Source organism: Haplochromis burtoni, unplaced genomic scaffold, assembly GCF_018398535.1.
Source record: "Haplochromis burtoni strain Fernald_Lab_line unplaced genomic scaffold, NCSU_Asbu1 Contig_694, whole genome shotgun sequence".
Taxonomy (NCBI): Eukaryota; Metazoa; Chordata; class Actinopteri; order Cichliformes; family Cichlidae; genus Haplochromis; species Haplochromis burtoni.
This window is the reverse complement of record NW_024583055.1, coordinates 171,568-180,367: the sequence shown is the minus strand read 5'-3', so window position 1 is coordinate 180,367 and position 8,800 is coordinate 171,568. Positions and strand designations below refer to the sequence as shown.

At 40.0% G+C, this 8,800-nt stretch overlaps 1 pseudogene; it reads left to right on the top strand.

Annotated features, from left to right (window-relative positions):
- The first annotated feature begins 8,737 nt into the window (after positions 1-8,737).
- Positions 8,738-8,800, top strand: part of LOC102292069 — a 459-nt pseudogene continuing 396 nt past the window's right edge.

Here is an 8,800-nt window from a genome sequence, read left to right as displayed (position 1 = left end):
TCTGCTCTCACAGTGCATCCTGCAGGCCGATGGTGACCCTCACCTGTAAGCAAAGACATGTCATTGATCAACAGTTCAACTCAAACTGTGAGCATTTATCTTCTATTTAAAGTCTTTTGTTCCAGCAGTCAGGGCAGGCTCGTCCTGACTGCCAGGAATGCAACTCACACCTCACTGATGGCTGAAAAACTACAAACCAACCGAAAAATGTAATTAGCTACAATCACTGCAATGGAAACAAGAAAACTCTGCACTTTAGTTTGCTCAAAACATATGTCATGTTTTAAAATGTACACGGGTGAAGAAATGTTCTATTTTTGTCACAAGGTGGCACCATGTTACAATTCTGAAATTATTTCTTCCATTGTTGACTCATTAGACTTTGGCTGTATCCCAATTCAGGGTCTGCACCCTTGAAGGCAGGGGGTTGAAAATGATGTGCCGAGGTAATAATAAAATGCAAAGATTGGTGACAGTGTTTATAAGGCAGCAGATAAAAAAATTTAAAAAAAAACTGTGGGAAATAAACTAGGCTCTGCCAGTGAATCAGTCTTTGCGTCTCTTCCATCTCCTCATCTCATCTATCACTCTCCTGTCCGTCTGTCCAAAAAAGGCACAATTTGCTGTTGCGTTAATTTAGTATTTAACTATCCACACTTGAAAACTCTTGCACCTGACCCATAATAAAGCAATGATAAAAATAAGTTATTAAAATAAAACATTACAATTGTGTTTATTATTGTTTTTATACTTGAATACCTCTGCAATGCAACAACTGGTATGTGTGTTATTGTTACCTGTGGTCTTTTTAATCCAGCTGGTGAGGGATCCGCTGCCTTTAGCAGCCTCACACAGCTCCTTTTGTCATCCTCTTCATGTCCTTACAGACCAGCACTACTTGTGCAGTTAATAAAAGGACAGGTAATGTTTTTTCACACTGTTAAGAAAGCTAATTGACAGGTGTGCAACTATGCATTGTGGCATAAAGAAGGTGATGGAGTGCAATGGCGTAGTTCACTTTAGTCCAGCTCAGTATGTAAGGGTCTGATAATGGGAAGGAATGTTTCTTCAGACAGTGAGGCTGAATCTGAATATATATAATATAATTTGGGAAACTGTTTAATAACAGTCAGTCTATGACTTAAGCAGCATTGTCATAGCCACAACGTAACTCCGAAATGACAACAGAGGCACGGCTTCTTCAAGACGGGCGCTTTGCTTTATTTATGAACGCCGTGAAAACTACAAACATAAAACACAAAGGCTGTAGGCCCTCCATTCAGCTGAAAGCAACAAATGTCTATCAACAAAAAATTACATCATGACTAGGGATGGGTATCGTTTAGGTTTTATCCGATACCGGTGCCAAATCGGTACTTTTGAAACGGTGCCGGTGCTTAAACGGTGCTCGAACCGGTGCTTAAAGAATGGAGAACACAAACTTTGTCCAAAAACCTCTCATGTTCAGCTGTTTTTTTTTTTGTTTTTTTTGTAAAAAGATATATGGCATCACTCTTGGCTGGAAGCAGTGCTTAAACAATGGAAAAAACACAAACTTTGTCCAAAAACCTCTCATGTTTAACTGTTTCCCACTTTTTCTTTGGTCATTTTAGCCTTTTTGGCCAGGGTGAAGGGAGTATCTGCCATCAAACAAGAAGACAGCCGCATGTAGCTATGATGATGTTTGCTAGTTCACCTTACATGCATTAATGTAATAACGTGGTTAGCCTACTCAACGTAAATTACACACGAACAACATTAAGCTACTCACGCAGAGAAGAACGGCTGCTGCTGCATCATCATCCTCATCATTTCTGCTACACTGGCAGGGCTAGGGGCCAGGACTCTCCTCTTCGGGTTTTTGGGGGATGTTGCTCCGGGTCCGATAACTGGCAACCCACCCGACGTGCACGGTGTGAGGTCTCGCAGCAAGCTATCATTTCTCGGCTTTTAAAAAAAACGCTATGCGTCGCCAGGTGTTTCATCGGATTTGAGGAGTTACCTCCTTTGACAGTATCACAGTATCAGCTTAAAGCACTTGTTGCTGCTGAGTTTGCATCTTTTGCTGTGAAGTACAGCCAGACTTTTGACCGCTTCGCCTTGGACATTTTTAATCTGTAGCTCTGCTCTAACAGAACGTACGTACCTGGCCCCGCCTACTATCCTGGGAAACGTAAAATGATTGGCTAGAATCTAAAGTGTATCACAGCTCAGGAAAAAAAAGCACCGAAATAAAGCACCGAAATGTGCGCTGCTTTTCGGTCTGGTTACTACCGTTTATGTCAGAACCGGTGCCATCATGGCACCGGACACCGGTACCCATCCCTAATCATGACCATAATAATAATCTTATAGTCTTATTTGTTCTAAATTTGCATATAAAATAATTAGAACAATATACATTACAAATTTGCAGAATATTACACACAATTAAAACAAATACTTTGTAGATGGATCAGACTGCTGTAGATGTCTCACTGAAATCCTTTGCGTGGTTTTCAAAAGCAGGCCTCACAGCTGCTGATAATCACACCTAAACATCATGAAAATAGCGATACAACAAAAAATGGTTCTTTGTGCCAAGATAATTGCATCTCATACACAACAAAAACTACACCATCACAATGAGAACAACAATGAATTCCCTCTCCAATATGCATGCAGTAATAAATAGCTTGACCACAGCACTTTTTGTGTTGCAGACTTTATTTTATCTGAAAATTCCATGACAAAGGATTGTGCAAGTTACCTCAGTTTCTAAATCAGATTCACTTCTAGGCTTGACAAACATCAGGATGACGTTGACAACTCCATTAGCCAGAGTTCGCATGAAGGCAGGACCCAAAAGCAGACTGAATAAACTGAATGAAACTATACACACACAATACTGTATTTATCACAGAAGTGATGGGGCAGAATCCAGAGACCCTGAGAGTATGAGGAAGAAAAGCCCATAAAAACAAAAAATCACGAGCGGCCCACTGGGCAAATGCCCGATGGCCAGCTCAGCCCTGCATCACAATATGAACCACATCAAATTACAACGAAAAAAATATTTTAACTGCTGGAACCAAATATTAATCTTTTTTATACATAAACCATTTCGGTAACACTTACACACACTCGGCTACTAAATGAATGTGTTGTCACACCATAACTATTTCGTTGTTGTGAAAGTGTTGCCAGCATTAACTAATCTAACGGTCATCTACAATCTAATTCAAGGGTCATGTCTGTGTTCTCCCACAGAAAATGATCCTACACGAACAACATGCTGCTTCAGACACTGATCCTCCCGGTGGAAGTGCACCTTCTTTTTCCTCCTTTTTAAGATTTTTAATGTTAATTTAAATTCAAAATCAACGGCTAAAAAAACATATGAACACCAGATAATAAAAAAGTGAATGGTTCAGTCTCATGTGTGCTGTAGTGAGACATTGAACTTAACTAAAACTATGCAGAGCCAAAGCGATTTGCTTAGTTGGAAATACATTTACTGCTCATTTAGAACAAATGACTGTCTCAGCAAACGAGGACACAATCACACAGCTCACTGTCTTTGTTAGATGCGCGCCTGTTTCAGCACAGTTCACAAACTCCCTCCAACACAACGTCCGGCCCACTGTGCGGCTCCACCAATGAGATCCGAGGGCCCGCGCAGTGAGAGAGAGGTTTTTCATTTTGTATAGTATTGTTTGATTTTCTTTAAAGTAGCCTTTTGAGTTATATTGTATGCAGTGTTTTACTTTACAAACCATGTAGCTGAGTAAATGAGTTTGTCCATTTCATGCATAATCTCATTCCTGTTCTTTGTTTAGAATTGTATTGTTTGGTCTGACCTATTTGTTTCAATGGTAGAGTCTAATGAGGTCAGGTGTGGGCAAAGTCCTGTATAAAGCAAGTGGGATTTTTGCATGCCTGATTGATTATTTTATGGTTAATCGGAGATGCCAGCAATAAAGTATGCTTAAAAATAAAAACAACAAAAAAAAACAAAAAACAACACACACTTCAATCATCTGCTAATGTTATTTACTTATCACCTTACTTGCTGCTTAAGTTATGCTACACTACACCCACCCCCAGTTTAAATCTGAGATAGAGTATATAGATGTATGATGGTTCCAACAAAACAGAATAAATGTGTGGGAAGACACAAGAAGGTAGGTGTTGTAGTTTGAAATCTAGTAATGCTGGAACCTTATGCAGGAAAAGCAGGAGCAGCATTTACAGGCTATTTAGCACCAAGAATTTCTATTAAACCAGTAAAAATATTTCCTCTATGATCTAACAACAAACTAAAGTGATTTCCTTGTCTCCTTTTCAGGCTGTGGTTGACCGTCATAGCTGAATGCACGAAGTAACCTGTAAAGTTTTAACATATGCAGTTTAAAGCTTAAGAGATCTAATGTGGAGCTTTAAAATTAGAAATGAACAACAGTAGGTGTGTGGAGACGCCACCAAGCTGCTCGACCTTCAGCCACAATACACTGTGAGACAAACTGCACAGAAACAGTTTATGTTTGATTACGGAGACCCGCAGTTGTTCCGATGTTGTCGCAAAAAGAAAAAAGAATTTCCACTTTTAGGCCCTGACTTTACCACACATCATCTCTTTTTATGTGGCATCCGCTAGTGATTAATACAGGAACAGGATTTCCTTTTTATGTGTTTCTGTTTAAGCTAAAATCAGTTTAGTGTGACACGAAAAAGGTCCCCTCGAATGTGTTAAAGCAAAAGTAATGAGTCTGTTTTGTTATGTAAATGTAAGAAGTAAAAATAATAGATATATTTTTTTCTAAATGTAGAGAGTGAAAGTAAAAAATTACTCATTAAAAAACTACTCAATAAGAGTAGACATACCTCAATTGAAAATTATACTTAAGCACAGTCACAAAGTATTTGTACTTCCCCCTCTGTAAACATCTGCGCACACAGAAATGAGGCCATGGCAGATACTGAGGAAATACAGAAGAAAAATCTTACAAAGAATATATTTTTAATTTTAGTGCATGCATGTGTGCATGTCTGTATCTGCTCTCACAGTGCATCCTGCAGGCCGATGGTGACCCTCACCTGTAAGCAAAGACATGTCATTGATCAACAGTTCAACTCAAACTGTGAGCATTTATCTTCTATTTAAAGTCTTTTGTTCCAGCAGTCAGGGCAGGCTCGTCCTGACTGCCAGGAATGCAACTCACACCTCACTGATGGCTGAAAAACTACAAACCAACCGAAAAATGTAATTAGCTACAATCACTGCAATGGAAACAAGAAAACTCTGCACTTTAGTTTGCTCAAAACATATGTCATGTTTTAAAATGTACACGGGTGAAGAAATGTTCTATTTTTGTCACAAGGTGGCACCATGTTACAATTCTGAAATTATTTCTTCCATTGTTGACTCATTAGACTTTGGCTGTATCCCAATTCAGGGTCTGCACCCTTGAAGGCAGGGGGTTGAAAATGATGTGCCGAGGTAATAATAAAATGCAAAGATTGGTGACAGTGTTTATAAGGCAGCAGATAAAAAAATTTAAAAAAAAACTGTGGGAAATAAAATAGGCTCTGCCAGTGAATCAGTCTTTGCGTCTCTTCCATCTCCTCATCTCATCTATCACTCTCCTGTCCGTCTGTCCGAAAAAGGCACAATTTGCTGTTGCGTTAATATAGTATTTAACTATCCACACTTAAAACTCTTGCACCTAATCCATAATAAAGTAATGATAAAATGTTATAGAACCAAAACATTGCAACTGCTTTAATTATTGTTTTTATACTTGAATACCTCTGCAATGCAACAACTGGTATGTGTGTTATTGTTACCTGTGGTCTTTTTAATCCAGCTGGTGAGGGATCCGCTGCCTTTAGCAGCCTCACACAGCTCCTTTTGTCATCCTCTTCATGTCCTTACAGACCAGCACTACTTGTGCAGTTAATAAAAGGACAGGTAATGTTTTTTCACACTGTTAAGAAAGCTAATTGACAGGTGTGCAACTATGCATTGTGGCATAAAGAAGGTGATGGAGTGCAATGGCGTAGTTCACTTTAGTCCAGCTCAGTATGTAAGGGTCTGATAATGGGAAGGAATGTTTCTTCAGACAGTGAGGCTGAATCTGAATATATATAATATAATTTGGGAAACTGTTTAATAACAGTCAGTCTATGACTTAAGCAGCATTGTCATAGCCACAACGTAACTCCGAAATGACAACAGAGGCACGCTTCTTCAAGACGGGCGCTTTGCTTTATTTATGAACGCCGTGAAAACTACAAACATAAAACACAAAGGCTGTAGGCCCTCCATTCAGCTGAAAGCAACAAATGTCTATCAACAAAAAATTACATCATGACTAGGGATGGGTATCGTTTAGGTTTTATCCGATACCGGTGCCAAATCGGTACTTTTGAAACGGTGCCGGTGCTTAAACGGTGCTCGAACCGGTGCTTAAAGAATGGAGAACACAAACTTTGTCCAAAAACCTCTCATGTTCAGCTGTTTTTTTTTTTGTTTTTTTTGTAAAAAGATATATGGCATCACTCTTGGCTGGAAGCAGTGCTTAAACAATGGAAAAAACACAAACTTTGTCCAAAAACCTCTCATGTTTAACTGTTTCCCACTTTTTCTTTGGTCATTTTAGCCTTTTTGGCCAGGGTGAAGGGAGTATCTGCCATCAAACAAGAAGACAGCCGCATGTAGCTATGATGATGTTTGCTAGTTCACCTTACATGCATTAATGTAATAACGTGGTTAGCCTACTCAACGTAAATTACACACGAACAACATTAAGCTACTCACGCAGAGAAGAACGGCTGCTGCTGCATCATCATCCTCATCATTTCTGCTACACTGGCAGGGCTAGGGGCCAGGACTCTCCTCTTCGGGTTTTTGGGGGATGTTGCTCCGGGTCCGATAACTGGCAACCCACCCGACGTGCACGGTGTGAGGTCTCGCAGCAAGCTATCATTTCTCGGCTTTTAAAAAAAACGCTATGCGTCGCCAGGTGTTTCATCGGATTTGAGGAGTTACCTCCTTTGACAGTATCACAGTATCAGCTTAAAGCACTTGTTGCTGCTGAGTTTGCATCTTTTGCTGTGAAGTACAGCCAGACTTTTGACCGCTTCGCCTTGGACATTTTTAATCTGTAGCTCTGCTCTAACAGAACGTACGTACCTGGCCCCGCCTACTATCCTCGGAAACGTAAAATGATTGGCTAGAAGTGTATCACAGCTCAGGAAAAAAAAGCACCGAAATAAAGCACCGAAATGTGCGCTGCTTTTCGGTCTGGTTACTACCGTTTATGTCAGAACCGGTGCCATCATGGCACCGGACACCGGTACCCATCCCTAATATGACATAATATATCTTAAGTCTTATTTGTTCTAAATTTGCATATAAAATAATTAGAACAATATACATTACAAATTTGCAGAATATTACACACAATTAAAACAAATACTTTGTAGATGGATCAGACTGCTGTAGATGTCTCACTGAAATCCTTTGCGTGGTTTTCAAAAGCAGGCCTCACAGCTGCTGATAATCACACCTAAACATCATGAAAATAGCGATGCAACAAAAAATGGTTCTTTGTGCCAAGATAATTGCATCTCATACACAACAAAAACTACACCATCACAATGAGAACAACAATGAATTCCCTCTCCAATATGCATGCAGTAATAAATAGCTTGACCACAGCACTTTTTGTGTTGCAGACTTTATTTTATCTGAAAATTCCACGACAAAGGATTGTGCAAGTTACCTCAGTTTCTAAATCAGATTCACTTCTAGGCTTGACAAACATCAGGATGACGTTGACAACTCCATTAGCCAGAGTTCGCATGAAGGCAGGACCCAAAAGCAGACTGAATAAACTGAATGAAACTATACACACACAATACTGTATTTATCACAGAAGTGATCGGGCAGAATCCAGAGACCCTGAGAGTATGAGGAAGAAAAGCCCATAAAAACAAAAAATCACGAGCGGCCCACTGGGCAAATGCCCGATGGCCAGCTCAGCCCTGCATCACAATATGAACCACATCAAATTACAACGAAAAAATATTTTAACTGCTGGAACCAAATATTAATCTTTTTTATACACAAACCATTTCGGTAACACTTACACACACTCGGCTACTAAATGAATGTGTTGTCACACCATAACTATTTCGTTGTTGTGAAAGTGTTGCCAGCATTAACTAATCTAACGGTCATCTACAATCTAATTCAAGGGTCATGTCTGTGTTCTCCCACAGAAAATGATCCTACACGAACAACATGCTGCTTCAGACACTGATCCTCCCGGTGGAAGTGCACCTTCTTTTTCCTCCTTTTTAAGATTTTTAATGTTAATTTAAATTCAAAATCAACGGCTAAAAAAACATATGAACACCAGATAATAAAAAAGTGAATGGTTCAGTCTCATGTGTGCTGTAGTGAGACATTGAACTTAACTAAAACATGCATATCTGCCAAAGCGAGCTTATGATACATTTACTGCTCATTTAGAACAAATGACTGTCAGCAAACGAGGACACAATCACACAGCCCACTGTCTTTGTTAGATGCGCGCCTGTTTCAGCAAAGTTCACAAACTCCCTCCAACACAACGTCCGGCCCACTGTGCGGCTCCACCAATGAGATCCGAGGGCCCGCGCAGTGGTATTAGCATACAGCCTGTATAAAAAGCGCCGCTCTCGGTCGAACAGCTCATTCGTTACTGCAGAGTATCGAGGAGAGAAAATGCCTGAACCCGCCAAGTCCGCGCCCAAGAAGGGCTCCAAGAAAGCC